Source organism: Peromyscus californicus, unplaced genomic scaffold (assembly GCF_007827085.1).
Source record: "Peromyscus californicus insignis strain IS unplaced genomic scaffold, ASM782708v3 Scaffold_12__1_contigs__length_115047231, whole genome shotgun sequence".
NCBI classification, from domain to species: Eukaryota; Metazoa; Chordata; class Mammalia; order Rodentia; family Cricetidae; genus Peromyscus; species Peromyscus californicus.
The window spans coordinates 8208873-8224622 of record NW_026294413.1 but is presented as its reverse complement, the minus strand read 5'-3'; the positions used below and the strand labels follow the sequence as shown (position 1 = coordinate 8224622).

Here is a 15750-nt window from a genome sequence, read left to right as displayed (position 1 = left end):
CCCTCCCTTCCTCTCACCTTTGCTTTCCTAGCAGTGATCAGTATCCTATTCAGTTCTATTACTGTCTACTATGAGATCCTTTCTATTTTTTTTGGTAGTTTTCATTTATGAAATGGAATATGTTATTTGTCTTTCTGTGTCTGTTATTCATTTCACAGAAGCCCCTCCACCCACTTCCAGACATCTTGCTGCAAGGTTGAATGATACTCTATTGTTTATATACCTATGAAATTTTCTTTATCCATATACCCACTGCTGGGTACCACAGTTGATTATATATTTTGTCTTTGTGAATGGTGCTACAATAAACATGAAAAATAGGTACATTTCAATAAGCTGTGTTTTGTTTTCTTTGGATATAGAGTCAGAGTTTCTAGGTCATTTGGTAGTAGTATTCTCTGGTGCATCCTCATTAGCATTAGTTTGTGCTGGTTTGACAACAGCCCTCCTGACTGGGGGCTACCTCAGTGGTTAGGGTTGGCATTTTGCCTATGATTCCAGGTACCCTGTGTTTCCCATATACCAGTTGGTAATTTTAATTTGTTTATTCAATAGTGTTCAAACTAGAAAGAACCATCTAGAATGCTGGCTGAAACACGGGATACTGGGCTCCAACTTGGATATTTCCAATTCAGTAGACCAGGAAAGGGGTTCCTGGGTCAGTCCTAAGACTTTCCTCAGAATGTTGGTGACCTTTCTGTGGGGACACACTTTGTCAATCACTGTCTTAAATTCTCAGTCCTCAGCCTGTCCAGTTTGCCGTGTTCTCCAGTGCCCTCAGAATAAATACCAACAACTTAGTTCAGCATCCAAGAACTCAAGCCATCTTTCTAACTTATTTCCAAGCATGACTCTTCTAGAAATTTCCATGTCATAAAAGCTCTTTCACCAAACTTTCTTCCCTTTGAGCTGCTGTCTTTTGTGCCCAGTCCTCACAGTGCTACTCTGTCCTCTCCACTTGTCCACAAAACGAAGTTTAATCTAACTAAGTTGCCCTCACCAATTACTCTCAAGCCCCCCAAACTCATTTGTCCAAGGCTACTTAATTCCCCTTTCATCCTCTGCCAACCTTCAGTCATTTGTCTCTTATTTTGGTCATTAATCAAGCTCTCTTCTACTATTTCTTGTCTTCTTTAAAATGAAGCACTTTATTTTTTGCTTTCCAAACTTGCCCCTGAAGTATCAGAGGACACTCTTATGCAATTTTGCTTTTCCCAGAGCACAGTGCCTTAACATAGATGGCATTCAATAAATAATTAACTACTCCCTGATAGGAATTATAAGAAGTATTCTTTTCTCCCTGCTGGGCACAACGTTTAGACAATTTCAGTCATACTAAAACTAAGTGGTGTAATATAAAGACGCGCTTACATTTCCTTTGAAAACTTGGTACCCATAAGCCATGTTAGCTCAAGGCAGTGGAAATCAATTTGAGAAAGTATAAAGCAGCAGAGTTTACTATGTGGAACAGGGAATTGGTTGTTTCCATTTGGTGTTGAAGCACATCCTGCCTCCTGATGATGAAGTGTTGCTGCACGTTGATATGTGCCTATTAAAAACACCTTTCTAATAGAGCGTGGTGCATTTGCCCATCTCTGACAATAGTTTTTCAATACCTGAGAAGATTAGAGAGTTAAATATAAAGGATATTTTAAATGACAATGGTATGGCATTGGAGGCAGGGAAGTTGGTAAGAAGGACAGTGACCTGACCGAGTTGGCTGGGCCTAAGGTGTGAAGCCATCAAATGGCCCTGCCTCTGGAGTGAGCTATTTACGGTGGAGGCTTTGAGTAATATATTGTGCTGCTGGCATACACACAGGAACTGTGTGTAGTTCTGTGAATTCCATTTGTGACCTTTGCCTACTTACTACCTTGTACATATGTCAGTAAAAATTTCTTTTTAATTGCCTGTTAAAGGAGAGGTACTTGAAGTTTTCCTGCCCTTGAGGTCCACACAGAGCAGTGAGGACAGATGCGGATAAGGCAAGTCAGTGTGATGAGCAGGGGAGAGGGGGAGGCACTGAGATGCAGGGGAGGGGTGTGATTAGCCTCTGAGAGGGACAGAGGAAGAGGAATGACAGCTTTGATCAGCTTTTGGGTTGTTGAAGTCATTTTTTTTTCTGTTTTGCACATGAATTAATTTAAAATTGTTCTTAATTATTTTAACTTAAACATGCTAATGAAGATTTATTTATTTTTATTTTATGTATATGAGTGTTTTGCCTGCATGTATGGAGGGCAGAAGATGGATTCAGGTCGCCTGGAATGAGAGTTACAGATGGTTGTGAGCTGCCTTGCAGGTGCTGGGAACCGAACCCAGGTCCTCTGGAAGACCAGTCAGTGCTCTTAACTACCAAGTCACTTCTCTGTCTCTCCAACCCCTACCCCACCCTTTTTTGGGACAGTGTCTCACTATCTAGCCCTAGCTGGCCAAGAACCTTCTGTGTAGAGCAGGCTCCTGCCTCTGCCTCGTCGTGCTGGAGTCAGAGGGGCACTCCATCCTGCCTGGCCCTAAATGGTCCTATACACAAGTGGAAGAACTGTTCCTAATAAATATGGAAATTAAGTGAATCCCTCTCTTCAATATGTCATCTCTGTAAACTTGCTAACAAATGTACAGCTCTGTTATTTTGCAAGACTGGACCAATTGATCTTGATTGCAGTCACTGAACTTGAGTCTGACCACAGCAAACTATGTAAACCCATCTATGGAGATGATTAACCTCAAGTTATCTTTGTTCTCCTATGTCTAAAAGTTTCTAGTGAAGTTTTTGGGAAACAACCATAGTTATTACAGATGATCATCTTCACTAAAGATGTGGTTTTAAATAGTTTTTATTCTACTTCCTATGTAAATATTCTTTCACCAAAACTTAGTGTGCTGTGTATTTAAAAAATCATAGCATTGCAGTATCCCTGGTGTGCACACAGAAGTGTGTGCATGTGCCTATGTATTTTGTGTGTGTGTGTGTGTGTGTGTGTGTGTGTGTGTGTGTGTGTGTGTGGTGTGTGGTGTGTGTAGGACCACATCCTAATTTGGGGTTACTTTCTTAAAGTGTTTATGTTGCATTAAAAAGACACATATTTTGATAATTTAAGATGACACCAATGATATGGCTGATATATTGTATTTTACTTTTTATAAAAGGAAATGGGAGAGGACTATTTGTGCTGGGAATCCTTCTTGCTAGCTCTCTTGTATGGATGGTGCTGAGTAGTGTCAGGCGACAATGGGGTGAAAATGGCTTGGCGTGGTTCATGCCGGGCACCATCTGCCTTGGTTTATTTTTTAGTGAGTTCTGTGTTTTCTGTCATGTTTGAAAGTGTGAGTTTAAGCTCTTGTGTTGTTGCAGTTTGCATGTGAAGATGCTTGAAACAAGTTCTGGGATTATAGGGAAGAAATAAGGACGCCCTGATGACAACAAGCAGAAAATTTCCCCCTTTCACGGAACTCCTTCCTTCCTGTGTGGAAAGCAAACAGTCCCTCTCAAAAGCAGCAGCTGCAGAGAAACCCCCAAGAAGCCAGAACACACTAATCTCAGTTGTAAAACGTGTTTTTGTAGCTCAACAGAGATTTAGCTGTTCCTGAAGAAAAGATGAAAATCTGATTTTCAAATGAAGGAATTTAAAGCGAGGCACAAGAGAACCTTATTTCTGGTGTTGGAGAAGACAGGGTGCTTGCAAGCCAGTGCTCTTCCAGGAGGCTCTGCCTGGGCAGCGCCTTGCTCAGTGCTGTGTGGGCACCTGAGTGATGTGCTGAGACAGAGATGTTCGTGGTTTTGAAGAAGTTAGTATTTCCCAGAGACTGTTATAAAGAGAAAACAATGGTCACTCCGGATATATTTTTTTTCCTGCAAGTTCATTTCAACAAATTAGAGGTGCTGTTTTGTTTTGTACATGGTGTGCTTGATTGGTGGGTGCAAAGCAGAATTCTTTCAAAAACATTGACCATGTATTCTTCTGATTCCACATCCTGGATAGTTGGCCCATTTTGTAATTTCTTGTATATTTACCCCTATACAAAGCATGCTTCATGAAATTGCAGAACATGCATTTTTATGGGCAGTTATTATTCTCCTCAATAAACGATGGTTGTGTTGAGTTCTAATACAGGGTGTATGATCTGCTAATGTGTTTATTTCTGTCATGATAGAAGTACTGGGTTTCCTAGTCTCTAAAGAAAATTCCTCAGTTTTGTTTAGAAAAATGCGACAGGGCCAAACGATGGGTTGTTTAGAAGGTGTGCTCCTGCGACAGAGAGATCAGCACTTCCTTTTCTAAACACAGATGCAGTTGGTAGGCATAATTCCTTCCTTGTCTTGTCTCATAAGGTGATTAAAAAACATTTCGGAGCAGAAATCACATTTTAGTTTTGCCATTGATGATGTAAAGTGTAAGCATCTATCAGTCTACAAGCTCCTTAAAGGCCTGTGTCTGGCTTACACGTGTAGTGCTCTCAGTGCCCAAGTCAGATGAGGTGTTCCCTGTACTTGGAATGAGTGTACCAAATGGCAACAGTGATCTAAGATTCCAGTGGGCTTAGATGTTGGCTGACTGGCATGTATTAGTGATTACGAAAAACATTCTGAATGCTATTGGTTACAGCCTAACATATTATCACTTTTTATTTTAATAGATTTTTTTTTAGATAACATGAGTTCCTGACCCTCAGGGATCTCATCCTGTCATAGGGTTCATAGTGGAGGGTGTAATATAAAGTATAGTTTCCAGTCAAAACTGATGGTGACATATATCTCTGCCATGTGTACTAATATCCAGAGAAATTACAGTTTTGAGATATGTTATTATTACTATTACTATGATATTGGAAGCAGGTCTAGGTGACCTATATATACATTACAGTCCTTACCTTAATTTTTAGAGAGTTCATCTATGTATTTTACCTCTATCTTTGCTTCTAGGAAAAAATCATTGTTATAAAACCATTACTTTTACATCAAGTGGTGTGATCTATCCTACGGATCTTTTGAAAATGATAAAATAGTGTCTTTCTTCTCTTTTCTCTTGTTACAACAAAAGTATCAAATGATTGACCTTTCTGTACAGATGAAGGTTGTCCTTTAATGAGATTAAACCTAGATATTATGGTGAGGTTGTTAAAAATAGGCTTCATGTTACAACTGAATATATAATAAAATAGAATATTTATTGAGCTCTTTCTAAGACTCACTTATTGCTTTAAACTTTTACACTATCTCATATAATACATAGATCATTTCGTTATAGCCATAAGCCATTGACATTTAGTAAACAACAAAAGTGAATCAGAGTATACAATTAACTTTTGAGACAATTTTCTCAAATCATTTGATTAAATATTATCCATTATGATTCTGTCCCTAGTACTAGGAAACACTAAACTCACAGTTACTAGAAAAGGCAAGAATGTAGCAAAAATTTTCTCAGTATTAGAATATCTCTAGAGTCTTCCAGGAATAGCACCTAATAATTTACTATTAGAAAGGCTTTTGATCCTTCCTATGTAAGCATGTAAAGCTACATTGTCATTGTTCCAATATGTGTGTGTGTGTGTGTGTGTGTGTGTGTGTGTGTGTGTGTGTGTTTTGTTAGAGTTCGTCTCTCTCTGTAGCCAGTTTCCATCACCTTGAAAGTCTTGATGGTAGGCAGAGATACTGTACAGGTTTAGGAACTGAAATCTGCAGGAGCTGGGTTCCCTGCTCCTTTTCATTTAGGATATTAGTTCATGAGTTAATATCTACCTGTTTTGGTATTTGCATTGGCTACTAAATACTCAAAGAAACAATGGCAGTGATGTATTCCTTCTGCAGGTACAAGTGGCCTCAGGAAAGTTCCGGCAGTACCTTCAAGTATCCCTGGCCAAAGGTGTGGGGGTGGGTCTCTATGACACTGAGTGTTCGTTGGCCCTCACAATCATATCCGTGGATGACCTTCATGATGTGCTGTTCTTTGTGGTCTTGGCTGATGCGATGCTTGTTCCAGTTAGTCTTAAAGCCCTAGTTCTTCCAGGTACCTGTCAATCAACCCTTTTCTGCTTACAAAAGCAATAATTAACCGGTGTTCAGTGGACTAAACATACAATGGTGGTGACCATGGGGGAGGGGGAGGCAGCAAACCTTGGAGTAACCTTTAGTTAAACATTAGCTCCTTGGCTATTCTGCCTGGTGGAAAACAATGGTGTAGTTGGCTAGTCCAAATGAGAACACAAACAAGAAAGAGATACACATGGTTGGAGAGGTACAGTTCTCTTAGGAACTGTTACAAACAGATTTAGTTTCTTTTCAATGTCTTTCAACTGTGATTTCTCATCCATTGTCTTTCTAATTTGTATTCATGATTTACCTAAGAGATCATTCATACTACCTGCTACCCTGTGAAATTCTCTTCCATTGGAATTCCATTAAGCCAGCTTCCAGACCCTTTTGGTGATTTTTCAAGGGAGTTCTAGGTATTGTTTGGTTCTTGGAGATAGACAGGAATTTAAAGGGGGAAAATAATGAAAGGGTTAAATATTTCAGCTCCCTTCCAGGAATCTACCTTAATCTTTTTTCCCCCCCTCAGGAGTATATTGCATTATGATCCTTGAAGAATCCTTAAAGAATGTGAACAATTGTTTTTTTTTTTTTCTGCTTTATTGTGTGTGGTCATGTTTTTATTATTTCATCCAGTTCTTAAGTGCCTAATCTTTCCTTTATTCTTCACTTACTTCTTGACTTCGTTTCTGTTTTCATTGAGCTGTTATTTCCTGGTGGAGGGTTAACTTATTACCTTAGAGAGTACAATTGTTTATCAGGTAGGAGACAGGTATTGCATGCACCTCAGCTCTGGTCTCACACAGAGCATCCAGGATGCTCACCATCAGCTACACAGAAATCCAAGGTGCACACAAGAAGTACACAGTAAGCAAACTGGTTGCTTTCCCATTCTATGATATTAAAAAAAACAAAACAAAACAAACAATGTCAGGGTCTCCTTTGTGTCCTTTTGTGATTGGCTTTACCTAGTTGCTCGATGGCACTAACAACTGTCTACTTTCTTATTCCTCAAATTATCTAAGTAGGATGAGTCTATAAACACTTAAAGGTTCCATAACCTCCCTAAACAGTTTTACCAACTGGCAACCAAGTGCTCAAACATATGAGCCAATGGGGGACCTTCTAAGTCAAACTCCCGCATGTATCTAAAATGGTTAAATTTTGGAAAAGTACCTTGATGTCAGACTTTATAGAAACTGAATTGAAGATAAAAGAGTTTCAGAATGCTTCACTTTTATTAGTAGAAAGTCTGGGGACTTGCTGACACCACTTCTTAGAAGAACATTTTTATTATTGAGATTGTTCTGTAGATGACTGCATGGTTACTAAGTTAACAGGATTGTTGGTGAGCAACTAGCACCTAGCTGTAGTCACATCACATGGCAGCATACATCACCAAAGCATTATCGTACGGGAGGGAAGAATCAAAGGCAGAAGGTGCAATTTGTTTTATTATGGACCTGAACTTACTTGGACTTTTGAGCCAGAGACAATACACAATTGTTTCAAATAGTGAAGTGGGAGATGAAGACAGAAAGCCAGTGCTAGATACCCAAGGCAGAAAAGCGATGTGCTTAGGACACCGGGCTGTCAAACAGCATTTGGAAAAGCTGGTACATATGCACATAGGAGGTCAGGAAAGGAGGATCAGGAGTTCAAGGCCAGCCTTGGCGACAAATATTATTTGAGAACAGCCTGGGCTACATGATACTCTGCCTCAGCAAACCACAGACATGTATTGAGAAAATAATATTTCTAGTAGCTCAGCAGTAATCATGACAAAAATGAGAATTTGACTGTATTTCCCTCATTGTCTTTTTAGCTTAGTATTGGTTTAATTTCTAGCCACATGTAGTTATGATTTGTGCAGTATAACTTACCTGTTTTAGACAGTCAGACACTTACCCCAAACCCTTTGTAAGACAAAGCAAATTCTTACACGAACAGATAAGTTTCCAGACCAAAGGGAAAGCTCTTATCCCTACAAACTCAAAGACCAAGAGGCACTATCGTGTCTAGCTTCTCTTCTGTGGGCTCTATTGACTATTGAACATGTTTGTTCCTATTATAAAGCCAACTCCATCAGGTGGGGGAAGTTAGAGGGCTTATGGACCATGGTCCAGGAAGCTAGAAGAGGGAGAGAGAAACTGAGTGATTGCATATCGACACTGAGACTCTCAATCCAGTTATCTCAGACTCAGAGAACTACCCCGTTCTTAGGTTTCCCCAGGCTTCCAATCTTTTTCAGAGTATTTCTTAGAGTAGAAACGTCCACTACAGCTTAGCAACGAGCTCCTCTGCCCCTGATCATTTGCTAGTACTTTCCCCTGTGCTAACTATTTGAGATAGCTGGGTACAAATCATCGTGATTATTTCCTTTTGATGTTCAAATGGATAGAACTTATTGATATGTGAATTTTATAATTCCTTTATGTGGAAGAAATAAGAGCCTCCAAACTCTTAGGGAGATTGGCAAAGGTCTACCCTGCAAAGTTCTCTGAGAGACAGGGTTGCTCTTTAAAGTTGAGTTCCACCACAGACAGGTTCACACAGCTTCTCTGCTTTCCATGTACTTCAACCCGGGGTTGAACACACAGATAAGCCTCTTAACTGGTGGATTTAACTATCTCTTCACTTTTGCACTGTTAACCCAGGGTTTAGTGAAAAACACTGAGCATAGGCAAATGTTGCTAGGGAAAAGCAAATTAACAAAGAGGAAATAACTGGTCTCCCTGATATCTTTCACATTTAGCCTTTCTCTGTTCTTTTCTATTTTTACACAAACTGTGTAGATTGTATTTATTTTAAGCATCACATCATTGATGAGAGGGATGCTATTGAAGTGAGGATATATAACTTCTGATTATGAGGCTGGAGTACATTGATAAAGAAACTGTACCCTCAGCTCTCACTTCTCATATTTTCATATTTTGGGGTACATTCCTGGTCTTCCCCACTCTTCTTATTTCTTTTTTTTTTGCATATAGAACTTTTGTTGAGTCACAAATAACATCTGCGATTCCCAGGTTCTTACTTCAGGGGTCTGCAGTGACAATTGCTATGGGAACATTACTTTCAGGCATCTTCTCAGAGAGGAAATGACAGGGTTCCAGGGAAAGAATGTGTGAAAAGGAGCAGTTTTAAGAAGTGGTGAGAATGTGGGTCCTGTGATGCCCGGGTACACTCATCTTCTTGTGTAGATGTGGTGGGGGTGCAAAGCTCCTTAAACATTGAACACTTGGCATGTTGTGACGAAGCCGTCCAGATGTTTCCACTTTTTGAAATGTATTTGTGAACTGGTAATATAACAATATTCAAATGGTACAAAAAGATTGGCCTCTTCAGAGACATTTATTCTTAAAGGTCTTGGTGGCCCTGCCATCCATAGTTTCTGTTTGCACGAATATGTTAATACAGTAACCCAAATCATGTCACCCTTTGCTCATTTCTGAATACTTTTCACTTAACGCCTTTTGAGATTTACTTCAATTCAGTTCAAAAATACTTGCCTCCTTATGCCCTCTCCTCAAAGAGGCTGCCTTTTTCCCCCCTAGGGTATTAGTGCCTGTGCCTGGAATCAAAGTTCCTTCCTTCCTTCCTTCCTTCCTTCCTTCCTTCCTTCCTTCCTTCCTTCCTTCCTTCTTCCTTCCTTTCTTTGATATTACAAGCAACAGTAAAGTGAATGCTCTTACAGGTACACATATTCACCAAAGTGGGCATTTACCTTTCTAAGAATTTCACTGGAAAAATGTTACAGATGTTGAACATCTTGGCAAATATTGCCACTGTTCTTTTTATTTCTTTTGGACAAATTTATTCTTGCTCCAGAAACAGAAGAAGACATCATCTTGCCTAGTGTTGATGGGTGCCAGTCACACAATGGTACCTATGGGTGGAGATGGGGCATGCTTGCAGATCTTGGCCCTGGTTGATGATAACTTGTTTATGTTATGTTATTGGAGCATTTTAAGTTTTGTTCAAAGATCTGGACTTTCCAAGTCTAGACAAAATGGATGGATGGATTTCCAGGATCCCTTTCTCTTTAGGGATGATGTACCATTGCATCAAAAAGTCACGGTCATAAAAATAGGCTTGAAATCAGGAGTGTTGGCCCATGTCTTTGATCTCAGTACTTAGGAGATAAAGGCAGATGGTACTCTATGAGAGCAAGGTTCAGCTGTTCTACATAGTAAGTTTTAGGACAGTGAGGGCTACATAAAGAGATTTTGTCTTGAAAAGGAAATGAAAAGATTCAATAAATATGTTGTCAATGAAAACCAGAAAGTGAGCATTTTAACCCTGTTACTCTCTATTCACATGAGCAGCCTCCCTTCTCCAGCACACATTCCTAGGAGCTTTGAAGGCTAGGGAGAAGATCAGATTACAGGAGTTTTCAGAAGTCTGCTACCCCAGTTCTCAAATCTGTCCTGATTTGTTTCCAACCACAACATTTGGTCACAATTGATTATATTCTAAATGCTGGTGCATTTCAAACTCTTAATGTAACTCTATAGGACATCACAGAAGCAATTATAATAAGATACATGGTCAGAACCACAGGAGGTGCAAAGTGCAATTCTGACTCTTGGAGAAAGCTATTGAAAATTTTGAATGTAACCAATATGGTGTTTGAAAATGAAGAAAACATCACAATTATTACAGTTAGTCTGGCTATGTTTATGCTTTCTGATTTCCCCAACACACAACAACTACAACAAAGGTAGGAGCCAGTTCTGTCCTACTTTATCAATAAACCTGTGGATACTTTATAGATTGATTTTACTTACTGTAAGTATTGACATATCACAGTAACTTCTGTTTAAGTTGTATATAATTTCTGTTGCATGAATATTTTTATGATGGCAGAATCTCTTGCAGCTAATATGTTATATACACACTGCCATCATGATTGACCATTATTCATATTAGAAGCTTGTGAGCTAAAGAAAGAAACCATCACCACATGTTTGATTATAATAATCCTGAAGGAGGAGGACATCAGGGGCCAGCCACCCAGCCACACAGCCAGCCATGAAGTAAGAGTGAAAATAAGATTATACAAGTAAGAAAAGGAAAAAAAGCCAGAGGTAAGAGATAGATGGGCTAATCTAAATTAAGAAAAGCTGGCAAGAAACAAGTCAAGCTAAGGCCAGGCATTCATGAGTAGAAATTTCTCTGTGTGTGTGTTTTTTTGGGGAGCTAGATGGTTAGCCCACCAAAAGAGCCAAAAACAAACAACATTTTGGCACTTCACATTGGACACCAAAATGTAGCTCTAAGTTTTCCTTTGTCCTGCCCAGCCCTAAGGTCCTGTAGTCGATCATAAAATAATCATTCGGAGGCTTATGTTAATTACCAACTGTATGGCCTCTGGCAGGCTTCTTACTAGCTAGCTCTTTCATCTTAAATTAACCTATTTCTATTAATCTATGTATTGCCACGTGTTCTGTGGCTTTACCTGCATCTCATTACATGTTGCTTCTTGGACGGTGGTTTGGTGTCTCCCCTTACTCTCCTTTCTCCTTTCACTCTCTCTCTTGGATTTTCTTGCCTGGCTCCATCCTGCCCTGCCACAGGCCAATGCAGCTTTATTTATTAGCCAATGGTAATAACACATATTCACAGCATACAGAAAGACATTCCACAGGACTGTCAGAAGTATTTCTATAAAACTAAGAAAACAGACATTATCAAGGCAGAGAAGTGTTTAGACTTTGTTTGACCCAGAAGCCTCATTTGTAGGAAAGAAGAATAGAACATAATAATATGAGTATTCATGAGTCAATATTTGAATTGCCCTGACCTGGCATAGCCTGCTTTTAAATGCTTTGAACTTTATGTAGAAACTTCTGGGTTTAAAGCAGTCAAATTGGGTAGTGTTAAAGGTTGTATTGTTACATTTCCCCTCAGTGTTGAAATAAAGAAGAATGAGTGTTATCTAGTTAAATGTAAGTGATGTTAATAACTTGATCAGAATTTAAGGAGATTAAATGTCAGAGTTAGGGCTCTGCTGGTAAATATCACTTATGGAAGGCAGAAGTAATAGAGAATTATATATAGCCTTGCAGCTCTTGCCATTCTATAAGTAGTAAAATGTGATTTATTATTCTGTAGTCTGTCATGTATTACTCAAGAGGCACAAAGAAATGATGACTTTGAATTCCTGCATGAAAATGAACTGAGAGACTCATGTTTTCAGGATGTGAAGAGAGTATAAACAGAATGTGACACCTCTTTTAGTTTATGACTTACTGATCTATAAAGGCCATAACTGGCAAGCCTCAAATTAAGCTGGAGTAACGACAGTTCAGTAATAATGAAAGCCAGCTGCGTCAGGTGTGTAAACTAGGAATATGACAGCACTAAAGTGTGAGGTCTACATGTTGGCTCTTTGGAAGATGCAGGAGTCTCTTTTTAGGGAACTGATTGATTCGTATTCATTATAAACTACTTTATTCCAATTTTAAAAATAAAAGTTTTCATAGGGATGTGATTTTTTCTGAAAAGGAGATTGAGGGTTGGCCCCTTCCAGGAAGACTCTGGGTCCTGTCCCGTGTGACAGTGACACTTCCGCCTTGTCACCTGTGTAGTTTGGCTCCTTCTCAGTGGGATGCTTTCTAAGCAAGAACTTGTTCTTCCCATCTTCTTTTCCTTCATTTTACTCTATTATTTAAAAAATAATATTTATACATTTGAAGTTGTAAATGAGATTATAGCTACTCTTTCATATCCTTGGCCCAAAACTCTCTGATACTTCTGCCATTGCCTTTGATAATTTATTTCTAAATGATGGTCTATAAATTAAGAGATTTTATGGATTATAAAGGGTTATACAAGTATAAATTTTCCTACCAATACTCACTTGCACAATCTTAAAACTAAAATACTTTATATGGCCTCTAGAATTCAGAAAAAAAATCTTATTTAAATTAAATAAAAAATAATTAAATATTACCCACTCTTTTTGTTCTTAAAGACAAATTTGACAATTTGACCTGGGCATATGAGCAATTTATTAGATTAGTCCTCTAAATTTCCTGGCTATTGTTGAGAAAGCTTCTATATTTTTTAGGTACTGAGTTTTAATCTAATCATTGGAAAAGAAGAAAATACTATATGTATTTAGATTAGCATACTTATCTCTCATGGACATGTAGTGAACCTTCTCTGTAGACATAGCATGCTGAGAATCTTTGTACTCATTGATTGGTGCTGACTTAATTACGGTTTTACTTGATTCAGTCATCCTTTGTGTCCTTAGTAACTAGCCTCTTAATTTAGATTGTATCCATTTTAAGGTAAAATTAAATCACCTACAAATGCATAGTTTTCTCAGGGAACACTTTTATCATTATAACCCTACTTTAATGTATTTTGAAGTGGATTGTGTTGATTTCTACGGGGAAGAAGAATTTTGAGATAAATATTTGGAAATGAATGTGCACATTGCTGGAATGTACTTATACCAGGGCAGCTGGTATGTAGTTCATAGGTAAAATTTGTTTCCAGTATTATTACTTTAATAATATTTTTAAAATTTACTCTTGATGTGTGTTCGTGATGTGTGTTTGTGGGTGTGTTGTACAGCACAAATGTGACCTGGTGAACATGTGGCGGTGAGAGGTTTGTATCCGATAAGCCATCTCACCTGCCCTGTAGCATTATTTTTGGAGTGATTGTGTACTTGGTGAATAATTGGGAGGTGTATGCTAAGTTTGTCATCTCATGAAGCATTGACTTATTCAGGGCTTTATCTATAAAAACATAATAAAATTTAATTCAAATTTAGTAAACCAGATCCAAGAGCTATAATTTTTGAAATGAGCATTTGTAAGACATTTATCTTTAATTCTATCAGTTGAAAATTTCGGTGTTGGTTTTTACTTTTGTGTTCATCAATTTAATGAATATTGATTGTCATAAGATATCCCACTGAAATTTCACAGTCTAATTTCAGTTTCTAAATCCGGAAGTAAATTAAAGCTTCTATAATTCTACCGTCGTGTGCTTCTCAGTCTTACTCCCTTTGCCTTCCTCTCTCAGTTTTCCCTTCCTTCCTTTTTGCTTCAGTTAAACAGCTGCGTAGTACGTAAACAGAGTTCCGTTTTGTAGAAATATTTATAGTAGTTGCCACCAGTGGTATCAGGAAATATTAAGTTTCCATGATCACCTGCGTGGGTACCTAGGATCTAAACTCAGGTCCTCATGCTTCTGTGTTAGCTGTTTGCCCACAGAGCTGTCTCCCCAGTTCTGCTGTGTAGCACCTTTTCCCTTAGCTCTTGTTGTGGGACACCCAGTGAGAAGCAGTGTAGGAAGACGGACAGATGGAGATGAAAGTGGCGCACAGAGCTGAAGACCGATCTGCACAAAGTGGGGCCAGTTCTGAGCTGTAGTCTTGCTTATGTGATTAATGGACATGTGGACAGTCAGGATTCTGTTGTCTTTCCTCTGGCAAAACGAAGAATAGAAAAGAAATTGGTTCCGAGGATTTGTTCACATTGTGAGTTGGGCTCCTTCTTTTTCACTACTCTTTCTGTCTTATTTTTATTTTTGGAACAGTGTCTAATGTGTTCCAGGTTATCTGGCCTCTAACTTCCTAAGCAAGCAGGTTGGCCTTGAACTCCTGATCCCTTTCACTTTATCTCTCAGGGACTGGGATGAAAGGCCATGCTCAGTCATTACTTGTTTCTTCCTTCTCTCCTTGGAGTGCCTGAGGGGCGAATGAGACTCAGAGCGCCTTCTCATGGAAACGCCTGTCAGGAAGCTCTAGAGCTGGGATGATGCTTCTACTGGACTGTGGACCTGGAAACCTCTCATGTTTCACTCAACTTAAAAAGTTCGTTCCTGTTTGTGTGTGTGTGTGTGCACGCTGATGTGGGTATACCATGGACTCATGTGGAGGTCAGAGGACAACTCACTGGCATCTGTTCTCTCCTTTTGGGGTCTGCAGAGCCAATCACATTTTCAGTATCAGTGACAAGTGTCTTTATTCATTTAGACACCTTTGCCTGCCCTTCATTCATTTTTTTTTTTTTTTTTAAACTGGAACAGCTTCAACTGATATCGAAACCAAACAGTTTGGTTTCCTCCTGTGCCATTCACCCTGCTCCTGATGGTAAAGACACCGTCTTGAAAACATAGAAACAAGCAAAGTAGGATGAAAAGGGGTCCTGAAATTCTTGATATATTTTTAAAAATCTAACTAGACATAGTGGTAAACACGTAATTCCTGTTTTTTTCGTTGGAATTCTGTAATTTCCCTATTCCAGGAAGATGAGGCAGGATGATGGCAAGTTTGAAGCCACCTCTGCTGAGTAGGAAGGACCTGTCTCAACCAACAATAGAAATTACAGTCTAGGTAATTTTTCAGACAGTTGATGAGGTGGAGGAGTACAGTCGATACAGCGTGCTTTAGGATGTGATTGGTGTCCCCACAGAGCTAAAGGCAAAGTGTGAGGATGGAAATGGAGCAGTGCGAGTGACTGAAGTAGCCGTGCTTAGAACTCGTTGGGAAGACTCAATGAGCAGCTTACATACACCAGTGTTTTCCTGGAGTTTGAGAAAAAGCTTACTGTTTGGTTTTTCATAAGATATCATCACCTGGAAGAATACAAATGGAATAGCTCTTTGTTTTGAGTATTTGATATGGTCTCTAAAAGCAGGATTTTATAATGAGAAACAAAACTACTTGGTAAATAAAAGTTGAATTTCTT

General features: G+C 38.9%; 1 protein-coding gene across 2 annotated transcripts in view; it reads left to right on the top strand.

Moving 5' to 3' along the window:
* Gpc6 (glypican 6) overlaps nucleotides 1–15750 on the top strand; it is a 1071516-nt gene that overhangs the window by 17815 nt on the left and 1037951 nt on the right. The window lies entirely within an intron of this gene.